The following is a 26,560-nucleotide window of genomic DNA, read 5'->3' as shown; positions in this document are numbered from 1 at the left end:
ACTCTCCACATACTCTCACCTGGCAAACCTTCACCAAGTTCTGCTCTGCTATCAATTCTCCCCTTTACCCTGGTAGTATATCCACAGTTCTCGCTTTCATCACCTACTGTTTCGACCACCGTCGATTCGTACTGTCCTACATCCGCAGTCCGTTCGCGGGCATCAGTTTTCACGTGAAGCTACAGAAACCTAGTTAATCACCTAGCCTCTTCTCGAACTCTGCTGCGAAGCTCCTTCTCAAAGGGATTGCTAAGCACAGCACCTCTATTCCCGATAGCAGAGACTGATCACACTCCTATTACCTAAGAGTCTCATCACTGCGCTCTGTTCCAGAGCTTTCTCCTCCTACACCTAAGCTCTCCTCCATGCGCTTCCTCCTAGCCTTCCATGGATTTCTTGGGCTGAGTGAGTTCACGTCTGCATCAAAAGTATTCAGTTTGTCATGAGATCTATCTATATCTGATCTAAAATTCTTCTCGGACCACTACAATCCTTCACATCAAACACACCAAAACGAAGGTTCATGTACTATCGCTATCGCACGCATGAACGTTCCGTTCTGCTCTTTTCACACCATGCTCAAATTCACATGTAAAGACATCAACTCTGCCACGAATCCAAATCTCTGTTTCTCACACCAGAATGCTTCGCCATGACTGCTAACTGGTTCACTCACCACCTCAGACTGACGTAAGCAGCTTGCGGTTTTCCACCTAGTCACTTTTCAGGCCATTCTTTTAGAATAAGCACCGCTACGTCTACCGCCGTTCAAGGCGTCCCTGTAGCTTCTCTCCTTCAGCTCGGACGCTTGGCATCCTCAGCCTTCTCATCTTACATCAGAACCGATCTCTCAATCCTACTCGAAGCTCAACGTTCCATAACTGCAGGTAAGCATCTCATCATATCTGGTGGTGGAGCATCGCCATCCCTAACAGTCCCATTCTGCCTAGGAGATCCGGCCGGACCAGCGGTCCTCTGCCCTCGGCTCGACAGCAGCCATTCCATCCTCCACAGAGCATCAAGCGGTTCGCGCCTAACAAGTCTATCAGACTGCAGGCCCCCGCCAACGCAGCTCGCGCCTAACAAGTCTATCAGACTGCAGGCCCCTGCCAACGCGGCTCGTGCCTAACAAGTCATGTGACTGCAGGCCCCCGCCAACGTAGCTGCGCCTAACAAGTCTTGCAGACTGCAGGCCAGCTAGGCCTCAACCCGGCACCCTCTTTTGGGGGGAAGACTACCCTGAGCTAAACCTGGACCGATCACCTGCCTGGTGATCCTCAGCTCACAAGTCTTCCGCCGGGTTCGAGCGCCAAAGTTTCTGTATCATTAAATCTTCTAACTGCTTCTCTTTCTCTGTGTGAGTCTATCCAGATTGAAATGAAGCCTAGGCGAAAATTCAAGCTGGGAGACAAAACACAGCCGTCACACATCAGACACTCACCACGCTCCCGCCGCAGCCAATCAGGACAGGTGCGCCGCACCGCTTCAGCCAATCGTCGTTCACGGATCCCTTCAAAGGACAAGCTTCCCCGGATCTTCTTGCTCGTCAGCCGTGCTTCGACCCACCTCCTCCCCATCTCCACCATCATCCCAGGGACATCTTCCTAGCTCCCTCTCTGCTCCTTCATTCAAGGCTCCGTTCCACCACCAGTATTCGGACCGGGGGGAAGACTACCCTGAGCTAAACCTGGACCGATCACCTGCCTGGTGATCCTCAGCTCACAAGTCTTCCGCCGGGTTCGAGCGCCAAAGTTTCTGTATCATTAAATCTTCTAACTGCTTCTCTTTCTCTGTGTGAGTCTATCCAGATTGAAATCACTGTTCATATCTGAAAATGTGATCTATTTTGCAACTAAATTTGCATAGTGGTAAAAAAAAAAATCTTCTGTAAAGATCCCAGATAACTTGTGGAAAAGAGAAGAGAGAAATAACAACAATTCAGGGTCATAAATCTCTTAATCTGGTGATGTCATTGATTTGTATCAGTCAGTACTATTTCTGCAGATTTTTCAGGTTAGCATGAAATAACGGGCATTCTTTACTTTGTTAAAATAAAACACGAGCTTTAAAAATAAGTAAATATAACATAAATCTAGTAGTGTACATCAGTGACGTGCAGTCAGGGGAGGCACAGCCTCACCTGTCATTATGGAAAAATAATATATAATGGTAAAATAAAAATAATATAAAATGACAAAATAATTTATATTGTATTTTCTCCCTGTGGTTTGTACTATGAAGTATTTATGTTTCATTTAGCTTAACCAATTTTGAGTATTTTTTTTTTCTTCAAAATCGCTGAATTTTCGCCTTTTCTCATTCAAATGCTTGGAAGCAAAGCCAATGAGGCAGCAGCGAGCTGAGCTTCACCTGAGATTGATCAACCTCTTTCTAACTGTCCTTCTATGAGAGCCTGTTCCTCCTGTCTGTACGTCGCCAATAAAATGATTAAAAAACATTTAATGTAGTAACTGATTTTCCATAATTTTGCTTATATAATATAATGTACAGTGTTTTTTTTGTCACCAACTGTGTGTGTAACGTGTTTTGTGTGCTGAGGAGCGATCAGAAACAGTAGAGAACAGATTCGAGGTGAGGCAGGCAGTTCTCCTACCTCATGGCAGGGGGCGCTCATGATCCCAGACATCGGTTTTGTGACTCCATAACTGCAGAGTGACAGCAAGCTAGTCATACGGTAAATAAGTAAAGTACAGCGATATATTTGTTTTCTCCTGTCTTCCGAAGTCAACATGGAAGACTACATTTCAGCACTTGAACAGTTTTCTAAAGTGAATTTTCAATTGAAGCAGGAGATAATAACTAAAGGAAGACCAACACCGGAGCTGAAAGGTTTGCTTCAAGACAATTTGATGATTCTCAAACGGAGTAGTATACAAGAAAAAAGATATGTCGAGGACAGACTTGGCTTTGGATGAACGGATATTTTTGTGCAGAATTGACGGTGCATGGATTTCATTTATAAGTAAAGGTAAGACGCTATAATATGTTTTTGTTTAGTTTTTTTTTTTTAATAAAATTTGCGTTTTGTGGGCTACAGTTTTTATGCCTAAAGAATTCAGTTAAGTAGTATCTAATCTACCACATCAATCATTTATTAGTAAAACATTAAGCCTAAAACATACTACTGCAACAAACTGAATGTTCTGTTCTGTGTGCAAAATTCTTGAATGTTTTTTTTTTGGTGTTAAATCCAAAGACACGAAATCGCGTTGTTATCGGTTGCTATGGCAACGAGTCTGCGTGTAGCTTGGCCGATACAGAGCGAGAAAGTGGTTTCGGTTTTTCGCTTTGCTGTGGATCATAGCACGAAATTATTACCTACATTTCCACCGTCAAGTGCACTCTCTCTTTTTTTACCACTCAAATGTAATTTTATGTTTGTGTTAACTGTTTACTGTCTCTAGTGAAGAACTGAATGCTTAAAAGTCTAGAAAATGTTTTTGCTTCTACTCCATCCAAACTAACATAGCTAATATAGGCTTGAGATTTTCCAAAACACTCCCCCCACCAAAAAAACCCCCACAAAAAGTAAAACATATTTGAATAAAAATAGTGTTGTATTCAGATGTGAAGCAATTTGTATAAAAATACCAAAAGTTTCAAAACTTCTGGAAGAAAAAAAGCTAAGTTCTTTTATAACTAATAAAATATTTTTCTTGATTTGTATGCTGAGGTTGCTAAGTGTCGTTAGCATCAACTGAATAAACCTGTAAAAAAATAAAGTCATCCACCCACAGCCTCACATAGCAAAAGTTTTCACAGAAACTACCACAGTTACCACAATCCTTTGACTGATGGCCTGCGAGAATTTTAGTGAAATTTAAAGCCCAAATCAGCCAAAGCCGGTGAAATAAACAAACCACAATAAAATAAATAAATAAATAAAAAATTGGAAAAAACCACTGCGAGCGAGCAACGAGGCCAAGACTGTCACGTATCCGTGCAAAGACTCGGGAGCCGAGAGTGTGCGCTGCCGCTGTCTGTCAAGCCTCTGAGAAGCAACAGTGGAGGTGGGGAGCAAGCATTCCTCACAGCGGCTCCATGCAGTTCAGCCAATTAGCAGCTGAGTGGTTTGTTTAAGTCCAAGTGATGATGAGCTGCTGTGCTGGGAGGCAGCCTGGTTCATTAAGCCCACTGTTGTCTCTGGTTTACTCAGCTTGCCTGGCCTTAACAGCCTCTTGGTGCTTGTTTACCAGCTGCAAATATGACAGACTGTGTGTCTATTTGACCGTCTGTTTGCGTGAGCGCGCATGCGTGAGTGTGTGAGTGCGTGCCGGAGGTGGCGCGTTTTTATGTGTTTGCATGTGGTGGTGATTCTGTGATTTTGTTTTTAGGTGCTGGTTCTTGCAGGCGGTGTATGGTTTAAAAAAAAAAAAAAAAAAAAAAAAAAAAAGCCAGCTGTGCATCTGCAGGCAATTATTAAAATTCAACTAGTAATTTTAAAAAAATTAAAGTAGAATTTAAAGCTGCTTACTATGTGAAAAGAGCAGTGTGACGCTCTTTGTTCTTGTTGGAAGGAAATGTTTTGTGGTTGTTCAGATCAAGTTTCTGATCTGAATGACAACAGTGCATGACTAAGACAAATCCAAATTAACGGTGATTTACTTGAAGTTTAGTGGCTATTGCAACCACAAACCTCTTCTTTGATTGGTATCCTACGTGACAGACCAACACAAAATAGGGCATCATTTTGAGCAACAAAGAAAAAATTTAGAGTTTTAAGTGGGCTAAATATAAGGCTACTTACTTCTACTGCCAAAATAAATATGTTTGCCCAGAATGCATACTAACGAGCACAAAGACTTAAAACACAACAGCAAGTTCCCCTCTGGCTAAAAACAGCAACAAAATATTGAAGCTTCTGGAGATGTCAAATCAAACTCTCTACCTAAACCTGATCGGTGTCTTGTAGTATCCTGCAGTGTGGTTGCATTAAAACAATTTTGCAATGACCAATGGGCCAAAATTCTTCAAGAGTGATGAAAAAGATTCAAGTTATTGCAAAGGTTTAGTGGGAGTTGTTCTCGTCAAGAGTGGCACAATCAGTTACCAGGTGTAGGGGGCAATACTTAGATAGCCATAAGGAACGGTGAATGGATAACATTCCCCTCTTAAGGAAACAGTATGTAACTTTTATTAAAAAATTCTTTTTTTTTATATATATTTGGTAAAAATTCTAACTATGTTGTGACAATATACAACAGATAATCTGTAAAAAAAAAATGGAGCTCCTCTGCCTTCCTCCTTGATCCTGCTGTCATCTGAACAAATACACAGCTCAGTCAGAAACAACCAATCAGAGCCCGGAGGAGGGTTTTATCGCTGCCAATCATTTTCATGCCCTGCTCAAATCCTCCCTCTTGCTCTCTGCTTCGCTACCACAACACAGGCTGTCATGAATGCTAAGGCTAGTTAGCATCGCCACAGATTACCGTGTATAAGCAGGTTTTCTATAACGCCAAGTTGTGTCTCCTCCATTAGCATAATTAGCAGTGAATGCAAGAGGATGATTAACAGCTCTAAGACCCTCCTCCTACCTCTGGTTGGTTGTTTTTGACTGGGAGTGGTGCAGGGAGGGAATGGAGGAAATCAATCTTTTCACAGATTATACATCTCATAGCAAACTGTCATGGCTTGATGATGGTTGCTGAAAACATACTTTTGTAAACGTGACACATTCCAGCTTTAAGAAATGACACAGTTTCCATTTTGAAAACTACTTTTCGTTAGAGGTGTGCAATACTGCAGTAATTGGTATCCAATACCAAGTAATTCGATACCAATACTGATACCAATACTGATACCAATACTTTATATTTAAGTTTGATGTTTATCAAACTTCTGACCTTTTTGTGCTTCTTTTACTTTGAATTATTTTGTTCAAAATTAGGACTTTCACAAAGCTTACATACAAAATACTTTAATAACATACTAACTTGATTTGTGCCGATTATTTTTACTAAACAAAGTGCAAAAACAAGCAAATCAAATCAAAATCTTGAGTTGAGATGGAGTCTAAAACTAAAGTATCGATCTTGCCTCACCTCTATCGATCCCATACAACTTGGTCTCAACATTATCTATATTTTTGCACTGATTTGCCCATCTTTACGTTTTGCGATTTTGCTCTACTATCAGAATGATTTATGTAATAACTGGCAGAAACAGAAGAAAACTGGGGCAAACATGTTTCACTGCGCAAGTGACTTTGCTGTGATTCGGTTCAGTTGTTGGTTGTTTAGCAAAGTACCAGACAACCTCGAGCATTGCTGATGAAAAAACCCCCAAAACTTTTTAGCATCTTGAAAATCATTTTCAGGTCAACGGAGAGAAAGCCGTCTTTCACCGCTGGGACAAATATTAGTCTGACAGTAACACTTAAAGAGTAAGCCTCCCTTTGTTTTCTCACTCAACACGAGGCACAGAGTCAAATAAGCCGTGGTGTAATAGCGGAGGTCGTTGATCTAATGAGGCCCAGACTCTCTCTCTCTCTCTCTCTCTTTCTCCACCCGCACCGATAAAACTGAGTCAGACACTCTCACTTCTCTCGCCTGCCACAGACAGACTCGGCGTGGATCTCCTTCCATGTTTCCCCTTCCATGTGAAGAGCGGTTTATTCAAGATGTCACAGCTGCCTGCGTCTCTGTTGGGGCGTTAAGGAGGGTCACAGCTTTGTGACAGTCTGCTTCCCTGTGTGTGTGTGTGTGTGTGCGCGCGCGAGAGAGAGAGAGACAGAAAGAAAGGAAGGAAGAAAGTGTGTGTTTGCAATGCAACGGCCGCTGACGGATCACTTCATACTGGGGCAATTACTTCAACTGTGACAGATTGCCTCAGCAGAAGTGAGTTTAGGATAAAACCTTTTCTCCCTTCAAATCTTCCTCCGTTCAATAAGGAAGCTTGTGGTTCTCTCGCCTAATGACTTCCTCCTCGCTGCTGCACCGTTTTCTTTCTCTGTGTGTGTGTGTGTGTGTGCGTGCGTGTGTGTGTGTGTGTTTGAGGGAGTGAGAGAGAAAGAAAAAGCGAGCAGGGGGTGACAGTACCATCTGTCTGACTGCTGTAGCCCTTGCCCCTGCCCAGCTGGTGGGCACCGAGTAATGGGAGAGGACTTCCTCATCTCGGCCCCCTGAGACACTCGCCGCATTAGTATGCAACACCTACTGTCAGAATGAACCAGAGAGACGAGGCAGAGACAGACAGAGAGAGAGAGAGAGAAAGGAGTCTCTTTTTTTCTTCTTCTCTCTTTTTTCTTCTGGAAACCTGAGCAACCGAAAGTGTCAAGTGATGGGAACTGAATGCTCCGACTCTGGAAAAATTGGCACATGCGGCACAGACCCGCTCGGCACGCATCTGCCTGTGACTGGCAGTTGGATGGATGTAAATGAACATATATACTAAAGAAATGGATTTCTCTCTCTGGGAGGCGGCGGTGAAATGAGAGAGAAGTGGAGAATGTTGCTCCACTCCGGTCGCAATATTGCACCTCGCACATCAAATGTTGCATCTTGCGCCGCAAAAGTCTGAAGGTCTTCGTGGCTGGAAGAGGATGTTTTTGTGTGTTTGCCGACCGAAAATGGCAAAAGGCGACTTATGTAATTAACCAAAACTTGAGCTTTTGTGATTTATCAATATGCCACTACCGGTGGTGCACTTTCCAGTATTCAAAAGCATATTAACACGGACTAGGACTGAAAAGTACCGTTTAGTGGGAGATAGTTCTGTGTTGCTGCTTTTTAAACCAAACTCGCTCAGGGTTTAGAGGAAATAACAAAAACACCTCTTCTGTTTTGTTGATCCAGCTGCAGCCTTTAGCTGTGAGGACTTTTGTCCAACACACACTGATGAAACAAACCACTAAAATTAAACTGATAACTCTGTGGTATATTGATGTCCTGCCGTCATCAAGCTGCCTTTCCAAAACCAAAATAATTCAGCATATTTAAGCAGCCATACGGTCTACCACTTTCATTTGATGTTCAGCAGAAATCCTGTTGAGTAGATATGAATTGGGGAACGTAAACAAACCTGTTGGTGTTACGGTGATGGAGTCGGGGATATTTGAACAGAATTGATGTCATTAAAAACGCCCACAGCCGAGTCATTTGAAGGCAGACTGGCTTGTGTAATTTGAATCAACGTCCTGCTTCATCATGATTCCATCAGTTCCAGCAATACGGGATCCATAAAGCAGCTCCAGACCGTCACTCTGCCACCTCCTGTCAGGCTCTCAGTCTGGTGGGTTCTTTATAGGAAATGCTGCTGCTTTCACACTATATGCACAGTGAAGGGTTTTCTCCTCTTTTTGCTTGTTTTTGCAAGTGGCCCTTTGTGTTCTGTATGGACAAGTACAGCTTTTGGCGATTAATCAACCTACGGAGGCTGTTTTTGCCCTTCCTTAGTTTTAAATAATGAACTTTGACCTTAGCTGAGGCACGTGAGACCAGCAATGCTTTATGTGTCTTATGAATTTCTGGACGAGTCGCAGATATAAACTCTTGCAGTGATTTTGCAGAACATTCCCGCTCTTATGAGGAATCTGCGCTGTTCCATCTCTTCTTCATTTGTGAAGATTGGATCCAGCTGCATTTCCATTGACCTTAAAATTGCTCAAATTACAAAAATAAATTAGCGCAATAGAGACGCCCCAAGTCTGAAAAAAAGAACTCGCGTTTTTCGATTGCGTTCATGCGCCAGAATGGGATAGGTGGGTTTTTCTTCCATATCGAATTAATGGATTTAGCAAAACTGTAAAGGAAATGCATTTTTTGCTTCACACGAATCACGTGATCAACAATGGGATGTTTCTACTGGCAGAAAAGACTGAGATGATGACAGGAAGTGGTGGGAGGATGATGGCATGGCGTGCTTTTTATGACTTATTATCGCATGAGCAGACTTACTCAAATGGGATTTTAATTGAATTTCTTATTTAATGGAAACTGCAATTACAAAATTATGTTTTTCTTTTTTCTTTTTTACCTTAGCAGAATATTGACCAAATTGTATGCACATTTATATTGGAAACAAACTTCTTCGGTTCATTAGAATCCCACCATAAACCATCTTCCAAGCTTTTGGAAGATGGTTTATATCTTCCTTTAGATGTCAGTGAATTTACTCCTGATACGATCTTGAATTTCTCTGGACCAGGACGTGATGTGAGCCTTTCTGAGAACTTGAGTTGTACAGTACACATTACTTCACATGTGTGGAAAAAAAAAGTGAAATGCTCTTATTTTTCATACCAGAAAAACACGACATTGTCTCAGAATCACTGATATAGCTTATATACACCAAAAAAAGAGAAAAAGAAATAGCTGAAGTAAAAGCAGATGCCAAATGCAGAAGAGCAAAGCTGCCTTTCAGCCAGACAGAACCTCGGTTACTGCGGCGCTGAACCTTTAAAACGCGATCAAAAATAAAAGTAAGAAAAAAACAACAACCAGAAGCCGGAGTCGGACGTTATTTGTTTGGCGGCTGAAAGTCGGGGACTCTTCAGGCGTCGCTGACTAATGATGTTTCTTTATCTGCGCCGCGGCGGCAGGCCTGCGTTTGGATCCGCGGTGTGTGTGAGCACAACAGAGGCCGATAGCGTCCCACGCCGAGGCAGAGACCGCTCTCTGAATCTACGCCTCTCTGTTCCACACACTCTCCTCCCGCATGCTTTTCTGCCTCACCATCTCTCCCTCGCTATCCCCCCTCTCTCACCCTCCCTCCCCTTCTCTCTTTCTCTCTCTGTGTTTCTTTCTCCTTTCAAGCGTGGAATCATTTAATTATCGCCTATAGCTCTTTTGGCAGGCTGTTGAATGCCCACCTCTCAAAGCCTAGAGGAAACAATTTACCCAGGGATATCACACACACACACACACACACACACACACACGAGCGCAGGCATTTCAAGGAAAGGATTTATTACACCAAGTCCATCTGTGCTTCATAGAAATCCACCACCTAGTTCAGATTGAAAAGTGAAAAATAATAATAGTAGCGAGAAAAAAAAGGTCGATATTTCAACATTGCTCAAATCTTTTTTTTTTTTTTTTGTATATAACGTCATAGCTTTTAAACACTTTTAAGTAAAACCTAATGATTAAATGTTAAAGCATTTAGCGCCCCATTATGGCAGCAGCAGGAGGTGATTCGTTCAGGATGCCTGACTTTTTGTGTCTTTAGGTGGACCTCCGAGGAGCGCCGATAACTTAGAAAGTCGAGGAGGAAAAAAAAAAAAAAAAAGGCGGGAAGTTGGGAGAAACGGTGGGGGATCCATTGAGAGGAAAGTAACGACCCGTCTCGTACTGCCGGCTCTTTCTCGTTGTAAAAGGTGTCCGAGGAGAAGGGGGAGAGGGCGCTTTAAAATGATGTCCGTTACGTTGGAGAAGAAGAGAAGAAAAAAAAAGAGAGAGAGAAAACACTAAAATGGATGACAAGGCCAAGAGAAGGATGAAAGGGAGAAGAGGGGCGAGAGGTGGTAAATTTTCGACAGAGCTCTCACTTCATTACGGGGCTGATCAGAGGCGAGGCAGGGGCAGAGACAAAGGGACCCAGTGTTGTCAGCCCCGCTCCGTCAGTGTTACGCCGAGGTCAGCCCTTTAACTCGCCGGGCAATGAATAACCGGGCTTTCAGGCGGCACAATGACCCGGCCGGCTTTCGCTGGGCTCCGGGTTGGACCTGCCTATTGTCAGGAAGCGGGACTGGGGAAGTCACCAATCTGTCGGAACGCCGAGAAGCTAAGGGACGCAATGGACGGAAAGGAGCTGCTCTAGGAGTGTGTGGGTGTGTGTGTGTGTGCACAATGTGGAGGTCAAGAGTACTCCATCAACACTATGTCATTAAAGATTAAAGCGTGTGCTGCATAAAGGGGGCTGTACAAATTCCTTAGCCTTTCTGTGTGTGTGTGTGTGTGTGTGTGTGTGTGTGTGTGTGTGTGTGTGTGTGTGTGTGTGTGTGTGTGTGTGTGTGTGAAAGAGAGGCTTTGGCTTCCCTTACAGGTACATGTTTAAAGTTTGGACTGAAACTAGACAGGAAAACCCAATGAATGAGTCCATTACCTTTTGGGCCAGTAAAGAAAATTATTGACCAGATGGAAAAAAGTGCAGAAAAACCTTTAAAATGAACTGAGCTTTGGCTGCATTAGTATATTCCATCCATTGTTTATACCCACTTATCCGCGGATCATAACTAGGGGGACTGGTGCCGATCTCCAGCGGTCATTGGGCCAGATGCGCGTTACACCCTCGACAAGTCATAGCATTTTGACAAATCCATAGTTTACTGCTGTATCCTTTTTCCAGTAGGAGAGGAAATCTGACGCAAGAATCTTTACTGAGACGCTCACGACACAGAAAGGTAACACACCTGGTCACAGCGCAGCCAAACACTGTGGATTCCACCCCACTGATCTCCTCATAGGCTAGGGCTGGGCAGCGTTAGAACATGGTTTTATGGCAGAAATATTGGTAAAAATTGGGATGACAATATCAGTTGAGATTTATATACCGTACCCATTTCTCAGCTGTGGTTTCCACACTCTGCAACCGCTAAAATTTTGTGTCCAACTAGTTAAATATCGCATTAGACTGTAAAATTCATGTTCATAACACTTTAACTATATCCAACAATAATGATTACATACCAAACAGTCCACTCTGATTTTGCATTGCCATTATAGTTACAATATGCTGTGCAGCCCCGGCATACACTACCTATTCAGCACACCAAAGACATAAAAAATTATGTTATCTTCATCGGTGCAGACAGAGCCTCTGCATGGCTTATAGTGAGAATAAATTACATTGTTGCTACAATATTTGTAGCAACTTCCTTAAAATTCATAACAGTACAGTATATGACCAGTATGTTGTGTCTTTGAGCTGTAACAAACATTTAGTGGAATTTTTAAGCACATCCATAAAACCTGTGGCAGTCTTGCTTCACCAGAGATTCAGTAATGAACTTCAGTTTCAAATGTGTATAAAGTTATGTACTTAAAGCTGGATAAATGTGGTATGCTTCAGAAATAAGCAGATGTGCAGTGGAATCAGAGAAATTAACCTCTGTGTCACAACATATTTATACCCCAGGAAAACAAAAGAAAGTAGAAAAAATATGGAGTTCCAATACGCCCAGATATTTCTCCTGTGGGTACTTAACTCAATAATGAAATCAAAAATTGTTAAAAGTAAGAAAAACTGTGGCATCTGTGATTTTTGCTAAAAGAATAATTTCATAAATGGTTCTCCAATTTATGAAATGGCAGAATTTCATAAATTGGATATCCAACAGGATAAATGGGCACAGAATAATAGTATTAAAGGAAAAAAGAAAAGAAAGGATTTTTTTTTTCTGTGTGAAATTATGCTATCAGGTGATCATAACTTCATCCACGAATGTAAATTTAATAAACAACTAAAGGTTGAATATTTGAGTTTTAGGTCTGGGAGTAGATTTCCGTAACTATTCAATATCAATTTGAATCAGACTTTTAGACCTCATGAAAAGTGACTGCCGTTGCATTTCCCCAGTAAATCCCTCTGTGTGACTTGATAGGCGCTGGAGATCTCTGATAAACTCTGATTTTAGGCCGTACGTTTCCCTCTCTTCATGGTTAAATTCCCTCTCAGCTCTCCATTCACAGGGAACCTGCTTTCATCTCCCTCCAACATAACGCTTTGCCATAACTGCCTGCAGAGTGTGTGAATCTGTGCCCGCCTTCCTGGTGTCCCAGTGAGTTTAAGGCAGGCATTTTTTTAATTTTTATTTTTTCAAATTGTTGAATAAAACCACTCAGGATCTGCTAGTCAGACTGTAGGAGAGGAACTGTTGTCGAGCCTCAGGATTTTCTGACCAGCAGCAGTTTGGAGCTGCTAGAGTGGTGGGGAAATGTCTTTTATTTCATTGTTTTTCTTTCTATTGATGGCAACGTGATCAGGGAACTTTGAGAATGAAAACAAACCAGGCTAAACCAGGTGGCTGTTTTTTTTTTTTTGTTTTTTTTCTACTTTTTGATTTTTTCCACTATATCTTACCTCTTTGTATATTTTGCAAATCAACAAATTTTGTGCAGATAGAATCAGTTTCAAATTGTTATTTTTATAACAATCTGCAGTGTGACACTGGAGGTGAGGCCCAGCAGATTTACTTTTATAAGCGGAGCATTTTGGGCTTTCGCCACGATGCTCCACTTGGTATGTGAAACTTTATTAGGCATTTCTTTGGGTTTATTTGAAATGCAACAGACACAGAGATGAAAAAGAAAGAAGAGAAAAAGGAAGAAAGGTGGGGAACGAGTCTAAAAGGGAAGGAGAGAGAACACAAGTCAACATCCGGGAAGTCTGCCTCTAAACCTGCAGAAAGAGAGAAAAACAAAACAGAGAAACTACCACAACAAAACATAAGCATATTTAATATAAACTGTTATTGGAAAGTACAATTTCAGATTATTACTGTGTATGCTTTTAATAAATAGCTGCTAGTGAGCATTCATAGAGTAAATTCAATTTGTAAGACTATTGATTATACTGATTTCTTTAGAAGGCTTTTCAGTTTTTCTATTTCAATATTTTGGTTTGCTAAGAGAAAAGGTAATAATGATGTAAAGAAAAAAACTCATAAGTTAAACTGAAGTTTTTCCACCCCAGGACATTTTTTAATTCTGTCAAGTTATGGCAAACTTTTAAGTATTTTATTGGAATGGTTTGTGAGCGGCCAACACAAAGCAGTTAATGGAACCCACTATACGTTATTCAAAACAAAAATCTAAAAAGTTAGCATTTGCATTCAGTCCCCTTTCTCTTACACCCCTAAATGACATCAATTGCAACCGGTCATCTCAAATCAGTAAATAAGTCTTCCTTTGTGTATAAATCCAGCTGTTCTGTGAAGGCCTCGCAAGTTTCTAGAGAACATTATTGAAAACCGAATCGATATCAGTGTTTGATCGATTCTGGCATGGGGAGATCGATATTCTCGTTTCAGATTCCCAATTGTAGTCCCTCAACTGCACCATCCAAAAGATGTGCTTTGCTTTGCTCTCAGATGATAATTTTTGCACTTTATTTTGTCGTGTTCTGTGTTTTTCTGTGTATTTATTTCTAGTTTTCTTGTGTGTCTGAGTCTCCGTGTTGTCCTGTCTCCCCGTGATTAGTCCCCAGGTGTATCTCGTTCCCTGATTTCCTCTTGTGTATTTAGTGTCACCTGTGTGTGTCTGTCTTGGTCGGGTCGTCAGTCTGTGTACGTCTGCTAACGTCTATGTACGTCCGGTATTGTCGAGTCCTCGTACTTTCCTGTTGCTACCTGAAGTGAGCATTAGCCTTCCGCTCAACAGTGCTGCCAGGTCTGTGGACTGTTTTCTGCATATTTATTATAATTAAAACTTCTCATCACCGCATATCTGGGTCTGCTGCGTTTTACCTCACCGCCACCACCACACCCCCTCATGACATATTTATTTACAAATTTGTGCTGTTTTCTATTGTTTCTGTTTATGACATTATCATGTTATAAATAAACCTTAGACAATGAAGATTGGTATTGATATTGTATTGGTATCGGTGACACTGGCTCAGTATTTATTTTGTATCAGATCGATTGCATACATGCAGCATCACATAGCTTTATAATCAAACTATGTTAGCCACTTCAAGCATTTGGCATGCAGACACGAGTTAAACTTCGTCAGCACAGATAAAGTATCTGCATAGCATAGTATGAAATTATATGATTTTACTGAGGTCCTACAGCCATTAATTTTTGGGGCATTGGGCTCAACATGGAGTTTGTATTACGTGCCTAATTTGCATAATTTGTACTTTGTAATTTTTTGACATGTTGATGGAAGACTAAGCCTAAAAGGTCTAATTACATACAAAACTAGAACATAATTATGCTGCATAACCAAAACACAAAGAACGTTATTAAAAATAAGAATTTATAATAAATAAATAGAAACAAAGAAGCATCTCAGACATTGACATTGTAACTGGCACACCATCCCTATCCACGTAAAAGGAGACTAATGCACTAATAATTAATGATATCCACCAAAGGAAATTTGCAGTGCAGTATCTGCCAAATATCACCGTTGCAATCATCCCAACCACATTTTACACTGATAAATTCACATTCCAGTGGCGGCTCTAAATACCTAATTTAGCTCAGCATTTTAAACCAAGAACTTTAAAAAAAAAAAAAAAAAGAAGAAGCTATTATTTATTTGCAAACAGCTGCCAGATCACTTAATGTGTTTCTATGCAAATGAAGTCATGTGTGGGATAACGACTGAAATATGATGCCTGAATCTCTTGATGGACAGGTGAGTGCACAATTACTTCGCCCTCACTGGCGGAGGAATAAGAAATGCCTCCTTAAGCTCACAGTTAGTGCACACACACACACACACACACACACACACACACACTCACGCAGCAGACAGAGCAGCTGTCTGAGGCAGGCGGGGTCAAACGGTGGTTAATTAGTCCCGTCACCTGTTCGGGTCATCACACCTTCAGCTCGGCTCAGCTGAATAATAATAATCTCGCAAAATTAACACCGGCTCGCTGGCTGTGAGTGGCGAAGTGAACCTGTTGTTGATATAATACATTACATCCTGCTGTCTCGCCTCCCTGACACACACAGACACACTCTCTGTGCCGTGTGAAGGGGCCACTGCAAACTGTCACTTCGCACTAATGACGGCGACAGCAGTGGTGTGTGACAGGCGTTATTTTGGGGGGGTTGGGGGGGGCAATTTTTTTTTCATCGTCTCTTTCCTCACTCGTGATTCCGCAGCGTCTCCTTTCATACGCTCTGCCCCTTTCTGTAAAATCCTATCAAATGTGAAGCGCAGGAAGTGGACTGTCAGACCGAAGCGGCTTTTGAAATCTTCTCTCTGTAAAAAAAATAAATAGAAAATCGTCTCATTAGTCGGATTTGTCTGCAAATTCCGGCAATGGAAGTTAATGAGGTATTGGGAATGTCCTCATAGCTGAAAGCAGGGGATTTTTTTTTAGCATCAAAGCGTGCGTCAGGAGGCCGTTTGGTTTGTTTGTTCTCAGGGAGAGTTCCTCTGTACGCAAAGCAGGCAGGTGTATCACGGGCACCAGGGAAGCAGGAATGATTTCCCATCTGTTTGTTCCGTGGAGAGATAAGGGCGACTGTCTTATTGGAGGTGGAGCGCATCTCCCTCCACCCCGCGCTGGGAACCTTTTAATGGGGCGGAAAACCTGCCTGCCTTCCGCCCGTCAACGTCTGAGGAGGAATTCCCATTCCCAACATCCTTTACTTTTCTTTCCAGCGCCCAGCTCTTCTGTTTTTAAAAGTGCTCAAACTACTCAAATATAAGATTCTCAAAACAGCTGCGATTCCATTACAAACGTGTTCTGAGCTGTGTCGCCATTCCGCATTTCCATCATCTAGATTGAAATTATGAAAAGAAATTTGCTTAGCGTTAACATCATTTTTGTAAAAAAATAAAATAAAAATAAAATTGCCATGTTAAATTTTTTTTGTGGCTGTATTAAGATAGTGGTATGTTGCAAAACTGCAATGTAAAAAAATTTTTTTCACATCACGAGTCACATGATCAACAGCCGGATGTTACTACTGGCAAAAACCATGAAGAAGGCGACAGGAAGTGGTAGGAGAATGTTTAGGTTTTTTTTAGTTTTTTTTTTTTTATGGATGATGAGCAACCGGCTCCGCCAGAGATTTCACAGCATCACACAGTTCATAAAAAGTTGGGTGTTCTCCAAACATGTGAAATCCATCGCTCCTCTGTAAAATCTCCAACTATATTTTCACCAAAACATTGCATATGTAGCTATTCATGAGTAGGCGGGGCTTGTCGCTCAAACGCCTGAGTAAGACGCTGATGTCTCCCCTGATGGCTAACAGATGATGAGCTCTAGCGTCATGGCTGAATTATAAATACATCATGTAAGCGCTTACATCTGTTTCTGCAATAATTTTAACGGATCATCGGTGTGGACAAGCTTATTGATGTGTGATTTTAATCTAATTTCTTATTTAATGGAAACACCACAATTGCAGTATTGTGGTGTCTCAACATTAGCAGAATATAGAGAAAGATTTGGGCACATTTGTAATGGAGCTAAAGTTATGAAAACACAATTTTGCTATTGCAGAGTTTCTATTATATCAGAAACTCAATTAAAATGACACGTGAATAGGTTGGTTCAGCTGATATGTCAATAAACAACCAATTAATTGCATGATTAATTGAAATGAGCTCAACAATTTAAATTCTTATGATTCATATTTTTTTAGACATCATAATCAATTTTATTATGGTTTTTAGTTCTCTCTGTATTATTGTTTTTGTCGTGTTTTATTTTGGATATTTCATATCTTCCTGTTCCAGTGTTGAATGATCTTCACAAAATTAATGTATATTGTTGTTTAAGGGGGTGAACCTGCATTATTATGCCGTTATCAATATATTACTTTAAAGTGGTCTCAAAGCAGTAATAATATAATTTATTGGCATAATTACTGGGACAGTTTATCATCCAGCTAAATTTCCTATGGTGGCCTATCCATGCCATCATCTTTCAACCACTTCCTGCCGTCTTCTTCGTCTTTTCTGCCAGTAGTAACATCCGGTTGTTGATCGCGTAAATTAATTCCAATTTGTGCAATTGCATGGTCAATGGCTCATCATAATACACTTATTTTGATTTAGATAAGTATATTTAGCGGGGAGATACTTAGAATTCCTCCTCAAGTGTGTACACACACACACACACACACACACACACACACACACACACACACACGCAGAGCACACAGGGGGATAGACGGCTGGATAAACGCCAGCCAAGCCTCATTAGCTTCTAGCTGCCTCTGTGGACAGACAGGAGCTGGAGGCCGTGGGGTGTGGAGGGGCGGTTAGGTAAGCAGAGTGGGGTTCAAAGAGAGCGAGAGGAGCCAGAAGGAGAGGAAAGGCAGGTTTACAGAGGCAGAGCCCGGCACATTGACCTGTTGGATTAGGACTATTAGAAACCCATCTGGGGCTGCTTGACCACTTTACTGGCAGATCCTCCTCCCAGCAGCCGCTCAGCTGACCCCCCTCTGACACAATACACCCCTGAGACACACACACACACACACACGCACACGATCCCTGATGGAACAGATGAAATGCTTTGTGTCAGTTCTGAAAGGTTCATGTTGCTATTTATGACAGACGGAGAGCTGACCTGTGAGTCAAGGAGCTCATTTTTCAGTTTTATTCTCAACCTGTAGGGTAGATTATGGAGGTTTATGGAGACTAAAATGATCACGATCTGACTTCATGTGACATGGTAAGTTCATGAGGAATGTATATGGGTACGATGGCTTGGAAAAGCATTATTATTAAGCTTTGAGTTTATCAGTTTTTTTGGGCTACAACCAAAAAGTTTGGTGTGTTTTACGGTGTGGCGTGCGTTGTAATTATTCACCTGCAGTTACAGCTATAAGTCTAGCGATTTAATCTTTTGCCACAGATCCTCAGTTGGGTTTATGTGCAGACTTTGAGTAGGCCATAACAAAACAATACCCTTTCATCAATGCATTTCATTGTATATCTAGCTGTATGTTTAAGGTTATTGTCTTGCTGGAAGGTAACCCTCCATCTCAGTCTTGTGTTTTGGCCTTTTAGACCAAGCCTGACCACAATTCTCCTTGATTCTCATCTCCCTTCACTGCTCCATCAGTACTTTTTCCAATTGATGTGGATTCCTCCCTGAGACTTTCTACTGGGTCAATCAACAAACAGAAGGAGAAGTTGTGAACGATAACGTCAATTTTCTGCGCTGTTTCAGAATTACCCGTAGGTTTAGCAATGGCAATGGAGGAAGTGGACGAAGCCGTTCGGTCCATGTTGACCAAATATATTCACAAGTTAACAAGTCAACACATATGTTAAATAGCTGATTGCTCTCACGCTGTTGCACAGCAGCACTGTTATCTGTGCAAACAGTGCAGCGTAGAAATACTCTTCACTGTCTTTCACTTGACTAGCAATACTCCATTGGTAGTAAAACCAACAGAAATACAGTGTCTTGCTTTGCCAGCTCTTGTTGCCCATAGATGCCATAAATAGCATTTTTTCTGACTGTAGAAGACCAGATTAGAGATTAGTACTCCATTAGTAGCTACTGACCCGTTGCATGTGACATCACGTTATTCAGCCCACTAAGGCACAACGGACATCAAAACAACCTTGGAGCTCTTTTAAAGCTGTCAAAAAACAGACATCTGTAAGCTAATATTGCTTTTATTAGTGCATTTCACTTTAAAAATGGCTGTAGGGTGCTGTGCGGTCAGCTGCTGAAAGAGACAAGGATAGAAACCACACTTGTCATTTTATTTTATCATTTTTAATGAGGCTGTCAGTCAGTCATAAAGACTGTCAGCTGTAAATCTGTGTAGTCACAGATTTACAGCGAACAATTTTTACAAGGTAAGAAGATTAGCGTGCATATACTTTATATATGCACGTTACATAATATTTGATAGAAAGATATCAAAGATTGCATTATGGAGAAGTTACCCGTCTAATTATCAGTAACCATGGAGACAATGTCACACTGTCATGTAGCCTAGCATAGATGGAAAAAACTGGTTAGCTTCTCGTCTTTTGTACGTTTTAATGCTACTGTGTTTATGGCATAATGATATAAATTGTGTGTTCTGAATTCAGGCAAAGTCGGTAATTTGATCAACACGTCAGGCGGGTATAGGTCAGTTTCTCAGCTAGCTGCTTCAAGCTTCTGTAAATCCTGCCGTCTAGGAGCCCCAACCAGGTGTGCTACCGTGACAGACAAATTAGATCAAGTACAATCCATGAATAAACTGACAAAAACAACTAACTTGGGAAAACAACTTCAGTCGCTCTGTTCAATACTCCCTCACTTCCAGACGTCCATCACGGTGCCTTGAATGATTAACGATTACTTGCAAAGAGTCAATACCGCAATACTTCAGGCTAATTTATTATCTGGTTGTGCTAGCCATGCTAGATCTGCTCACCCATAGACGTCATAAACAACATTTCTCCAACTGTAGTAGCCAAGACTAACAATTACAATTATTCAGAGGGATATACAGTGTAAATCAACATAGAACAAATATGGTATCTTGGCAACAGTAGGAATAATTGTGTTTTGTTGTTGTTGTTAATGGAAATGATTTGAACAAGTATTTTTGATATGTGAAATACTCTGCCAAGCTGACAGTTCACTTCGCACCGTTTTTCTCCGTTTAGGTTTCACTTTCTTCTTCACTCTCGTCTCATTAGCCAGCTTTGCTTTGCTGAAGGATGCCAATCCTTTGGGGATAACTATTGTGGGTGGGTTTTCTTTGGTGTGGGTTCATCATCAGTGGCGGGAAAAAAGAAGAAGAAGAAGGAAAAAAAAAAAACCCAGGTCCTTCTACTGGTTTTATTTTTGGTGGGGAAGAGCCTCACTACACGAGATTATGAGCTGCTGGGCTCAGCGCAGACAGACGAGCTCCCAGCTGAATCACTTCACATCAAACCCTTCAATCACTCACTATTTACTGGGCTAAGCACAGATGAGAGGGGCCTCTCCGTCACGTCAGACACACACACACACACACACACCAAAACACGCCTGTTCACATGCTTAGCAGCTGTTGCAAAACTCACATACTAAAACAAACGCAAGTTCGAAATAAAAACCACAACCTACATAGGGACAAACACACCCCAATTAGGCCACGCGCACGCACGCATGCATTTAATACTAATGAGCTGCTATTAAAATATGCATCATGTCTTTGAAAAGAGAAAAAAAAAAGAAATTCAAAAGAGAAATATTTATTAGGTTGATATCAGTGTTCCTCTCTGAAAGTATGGTCTGGATTAGCGAAAAGTGTCTGTACGAGAATCCGTCCCAATGGTGTCACCACGGGGACAAAGTGATTAGCGGTTGCTATCCGGCAAATCATGCGCAGGCACATCATTACCCCCCAGCCCCTCTCCTCCTCCTCCCAGCTCTCATCTCCATGTCTCTCAGGGGTGCGTTCGCTCCCAGTGCTCCTTAAGTGTTTTAACGTGTTAATAATCATTAGGCACTCTTCAGCGGAGCGGCGGAGGAACTGGTGGAGGCGATGGCGGTAGGGCGGATTGGGGAGGAGGTAATGATTGACTGACCTCTGACCTGCAACCCCCGACCCCTTCCGCTGCCTCTTGGGCTCTGTGTTGTGTGGCTGCCTCTCATCTCGGGGGTCCATCAGGGACCTATTAAGAGCTGTCTCACACTCAGTCACCTCACTTAACTCGCCCTTGTCAATATGCTCCAGCATGTGTGTGTGTGTGTGTGTGTGTGTGGGGCAGTGGGAAACAGGGAGTTTGTGTTTAAATTCCTTCCCTCCCCAGTCTGGGAAGTTATTCCCTCCATCTCTTCCCACCTTTTTCTGCCCATCACTCTCTATTTCTTTTTTTTTTTTTTTTTGCTCCCTGCCTCCAATTTTTCCATGACTCTCCCTCTCCGTCTTCCTCCCTCCATCCATCCGTCCCTCTCTCGCCGCGTCTGTCTTTGGAGATGCTAATTCCCGGTCCAGGGAGACCAGATGAAACAGCGCAGAGTTTCTCTCATTAGCTGACACAGATGCCGAGGCGTGTGGACCTGAATAACAACACTCTGGCAGGCTGCTGCCTCCTCTTCCCTTTCCACATGCTCTGCCGTCGCTCCCACTTTTTCCGACCAGATTCCACACGAAGCTAGGCGTCGCTCAGGTGCTGCGTGCGCGCGCGTGCGAGTGTCACTCCTTTCGGGCTCATCTGCATTGCAAGTTTTCTCTAAAAGTTGCGTGTGCTCCTACCGTGCCATTCTTTGGAGAATCTTTGGCTAATTCTTTTTTTTTTTTTAAGACAGCCCTCTGCTGGTCTCTGAAGCCTTACAACAAACAATCAAAACCTTTATCACTTGCAAAGATGCAAACAATGTTGCAATGCTGAGTCGCTGTTGCACCTCCTATTACCGTGTTTTTTTGAGGGGGGTGGGGGGTTTGGGAGAGGATGAAGCCGTAACAGAATAAATTTGAGAAAAATAAATCAATATGTGCAGTACCTTGCAAAAGTATTCCGGAGCTATGAAATCGTTTCACTTTTTTTATCATGTTAAACCATAAACTTGAGTGTTTGTATTGGGGATTTTATGTGACACATTAACACAAAGTTGTGGTTAATTGTGAAGAGGGCTAAGTTGTACACTTTGTTCTGAAAAATACATTTGGGAATTGTGGAGTACATTTGGATTAAGCTCTTTTTTAACCTGATACTGCTGAATAAAATTGAATCGTGGCTTGATCGAAACGCTAGCATGCCAAGACATTGGCAGTACCATGGGGAGGAAGAACATTAGACAGAGAAGTGGCTAAGAAACATCTCAGGTGAGATGAACAGGACAGTAAACTTCATGGCTCTGGCCTTTATGGAGCGACAAGCAGAGGAAAGTCAGAAGTCCAGACGTCCTGTTTGCAGTTTACCACAAGACGCGTAGAAAATATCTGAGTTCTGATCAAATCCAAACCACACCTGAACTTTTTTGACATGAATACACTGTCCCATTGTAAAACCTGCTGGTGGCAGCATCAAGGTTTGGGGATTAATTTACTTTAACAGCACCATGAAAGCTTGGCACTGATAGGTGAATATAAATACATTCGTCCAACCAGAGCTACCATGGAATGGTTTAGATTAAGGCACAGTTCAGATCCAAATCCAATTGAAAAGTTGCATCAGGACTAACCAGAGAGAAATAAATTTTAAGTATTTTTGGCACTAGTGGCCTTTATTGAGTAGATGGACAGGACATAGGGAGGAGACATAAGGGGAAGACAAAGCACACATGACCCGAGTCCGGGAATCAACCCCCAGGACTCCAGCCTCTACACATGGTGCGTGCGCTCGACCAGGGTGACTCAGTACAGAGAATAGCATGTACTTTCCAGGTTTGGTTATGCAGGTTGCTGAGAGACTGAAAAAAAGGTTGTGTTTCAGATTGTTGTATAAATGCAAAGTCAAGCTGTCAAAAAAGCACCTTTTTTACATTTAATAATAATAATTATAATCAGCGCCGTGCATAGGCGGAAGTTTATTTGTTGAGGGTTTAGAATTGACTGATTCCTATTCAGGAGAAAATGAAAGATGATACATTTCAGAAAGCAGAATATAGGAAAGAAATGTTAAGCTGGATACTCCAGAAGACCAGTAACATAAAATCAGAATAAATGAAAACAAGTCCCTGCTACAAACATTAAGTCTAGTTTGTTTTTCTGCAATTCATTTCATTATCCAAAAAACAAGCATGGAAGGTTTTAAGTGGATATTCTAAATCTGTGGCGTCTTAACGGGCTCTTTGCACGTTCAGCGCTGACGTCACATCTGCATGAGTGAAATGCAGCTTTCTTGTTTCCCCTTTGAGTTACGACGATGACTATAAAAGATAAAGTCGTATTTCAAACGCAAATACAGCAATACCATGAACATTGTTGTCTTCCAAACTTAATGGGCTTTTAAGTTTTCATGGACTGCCAAGAGATAATGAATTAAGAAGACGGTGGCTTGTAAATATTTGTTGCTACCAGTTAAAGCTAATGCCACACAGCAAAGTTCGCAGCCTTGACTTCTCTCTGGATCAGCTTTTTCAGCCTAAAGAAGAAGGTAAAGCAGCTGTCCTGTGTTATTTCCATGGAATCACTTCTGTATTCAGCCTGAAAAAGCAAGTTTATGAGAACGAGAGAGCAGACCAGAGCCAGACAGCCGAGCAACTGATCCGCCCGTACACACTGCTGTAAACACCGTCCTATCTGAGCTCTTCACAAGAAACATGCAAAACTAATAAAACTAAATACACAGAGACCTTAAGGAACACGGCCATATTTTTCTAAAAGCAACAACTCTGAACCTGAACAGTCAGCTTAAGTAGCTAAGATTTTATTTAGAATATGTAGAGTGTATTCACACCAGCCCTGTTTAGTTCACTTTAGTAAAACTCTGGTATGTTTCCCTAGACAGTCTGGTTCACTTGGTAAGGTGTGAACATGCAATCAAACTTTGACACAGACCAAAAGGTAAACTCTGGTCCGTCTAAAAAAACTAGGCCTCGGTTCGGTTGATGTGAACTTTGGCTCAGTTCCAATGCATACGTGAACACCAAGCAAACCGGAAACCGCTGCAAAAGCAGGACGTGGACTATGGCACAAGGCATTCTGGGTAAATACAACCCAAACACACGTGAGTCTAACTCCAGCAGGAGAAATGGCTTATGGTCTTTTACTAGAGATAAAAGTGAAATCCCACAACTGCTAAAATTTTATTTTGTTTACATTGGTGAAACTCATGTGTAAACATGTTTGATATTTATTTTTATGGTTATTTAAAATGTTTATTATGGTAGGTTGCTCTGACAAAGAGCTTTGGTGTTGCTACAACACGGCTGTTGGAAAAATAAAAAAGAAGATGAAGGGGAAGGAGTAGGGCACAATTTGGCTGCGTTCACACTGTAGACTAAAATGACCCAATTCCGATCTTTTGTCAAATCGGATTTTTTAGCCGGGGCCGTTCACACTGCCACACACAAGCGTCCTGTATGTGTTCTGCAGGCTGAACGGGCAAAGGACCTGAAAGTGTCCCGCATGCGCAGTAGAGGGCGCAATAGCGTCAGCGTTCCGCCAACCGCCGTAAAAAAAAAAGAAGCGCTCAGTCTTTGCGGAAGTAAACATGGAGGCTAACGGTGGAGCATAGCTTACATATTTGAAGTTGTTGTCCGACCGGAGCAGCATATTAACTTAATCCTCATTATAGTCCATCGTGGTTGTTATACGTCCCGCTTGCGCGTATCAGGGTGCAGAATAGTGAGATTTGTCCAGTATCAGTGATGTTCAGTTCGGATGAATGTGACCTCAACGATAGGTCGCATTTGAAACAGATACGTATTGGATATGGGTCGAAAAGAATCCAACCTGTGCTGTTCAACTTGTCATGAAAAGATCAGATACAGGTTGCATTACGTTAAAAAAAACAAACAAACAAAATCGGAGCCTTTGTCAAGTAAATTAAATTCAATTGTTTAATATAACCTCAATCATATTTGTTAGTGACTTTACATAGTCAGAGTTTTAAAAATCGATTTAGTTTTAAAAGAAAAGATAGTTGACGGTTTACACACGTGATTGGACTTATCTGCTGCCACTGCAGCCGCTGTTTCATTTCCCCCTCTGTCAGTTGACTGGGTGGAGCGGCTCATTAAGCCAACACGTTGCTTTCCAACTCCCGCTGATTATCAGCAACCACTTAAAAGCAAAAATTATTCAGTCAGACACTATCTAATGTTAATGTTTGCTAATTTTATTATTATTGTTACTATTAATTACAAATACTTTTATTTAAAGTTGGTGCTGAAAGTTATTCAGCACTAAGTTAGTGTTAAGTTTTACTTGTAAATTAAATTATATGTGTCATTTTATTTTATCGAGTGCTATATTTATTTCTAGGATCTTAAAAATTACTCTGAACTTTTTAAATTGCTTGTTAATTACAAGTTATTTGCAGCGGAGACAGCTATAATGTTGAATTCAGTCATTCTTAAAGTTTGATTTGTGGTTTTGTCTTTTCTGATAGATTTTGTAATTTTACATCCAGGATCTTCAGGAGAATTAAGCAAAGCCCAAACTCCTTGTTCTCAACAAAGACCTTCTGTATGGCCAAGAAGAGGAAGGAGTGGCCATCTTCTCCACAACATTAATTTTCTCCCTGAAGGTATTGAAGCTTAAGAAATGTTTTGTAAACTGTTTTTATTACATTGTAACATTTTAACACAAGCTTATGTTTGACAGATAAGGTGATGTAGCCCTGGAGCTGCTGCTGGTACTCCTCCCTGCTCCACCTAACACATTTGGGAGAAGAGTTTCAGACCCATCAACCTGGAAGTTCTGAAGGTTTCATTGATATCCAGCCTGTAAGTCAACCTTCATCTCTGAATCATGCTCAAATTGTTTACTGTTTAAATAAGTGCATCACAAATGGCCGTTTTTTTCTGTCTTCTCTCTCCATCAGCTTGGGACAAACCTGGTGGCGCATCTACAAAATGCGACAACATAGAACCCGTATGTCCTCATGCAGGGAGACAGGCAAAAATGCAAAAGTGTCAATAAAATACTCCTTGTTTAATGGCTGAAATTTTTACTTGTAGTTTGCTTTAAAACAAACTTTTTACAGGAGATATAAAGGTGTAGTAACAGATACTTCTGGAGTTGTAGCTTAATAATGAGTTGAAGTGATTTAATTATATACTTTTGAAACAACTTACTTATGTTTTGTAACTTTTGTAAATGATTTCTGCTGACTCTATATATGTATCACATGGAAATAAAAAAAGCGTTAAATTCAGATTTTTAATCCTGTTTTTATATAGTGAAATTCAAAATAAATTAATCTTTTTTTTTACCCAAATATAGTGGTATAATAACCCTTGTATTGGGTCATGATTTTCAACCAAATTTTGGGTCAATTTA

General features: G+C 41.4%; 1 long non-coding RNA gene across 2 annotated transcripts; it reads left to right on the top strand.

Annotated features, from left to right (window-relative positions):
- The first annotated feature begins 2,703 nt into the window (after positions 1-2,703).
- LOC122843632 lies at positions 2,704-26,348 on the top strand. 2 transcript variants are annotated; one of them, XR_006372748.1, is made up of 4 exons: positions 2,704-2,989; positions 25,668-25,805; positions 25,883-26,004; positions 26,103-26,348. It is a non-coding gene; the product is annotated as an uncharacterized LOC122843632 (long non-coding RNA). The 2 variants fall into 2 exon arrangements; XR_006372749.1 differs by having other exon boundaries at positions 25,689-25,805; positions 26,103-26,347.
- The last annotated feature ends 212 nt before the right edge of the window (positions 26,349-26,560 follow it).

This window comes from Gambusia affinis, linkage group LG14 (genome assembly GCF_019740435.1).
Source record: "Gambusia affinis linkage group LG14, SWU_Gaff_1.0, whole genome shotgun sequence".
Classification (NCBI taxonomy): domain Eukaryota; kingdom Metazoa; phylum Chordata; class Actinopteri; order Cyprinodontiformes; family Poeciliidae; genus Gambusia; species Gambusia affinis.
Note: the sequence above shows the minus strand (reverse complement) of the source record. Positions and strands in the feature narration are given on the sequence as shown.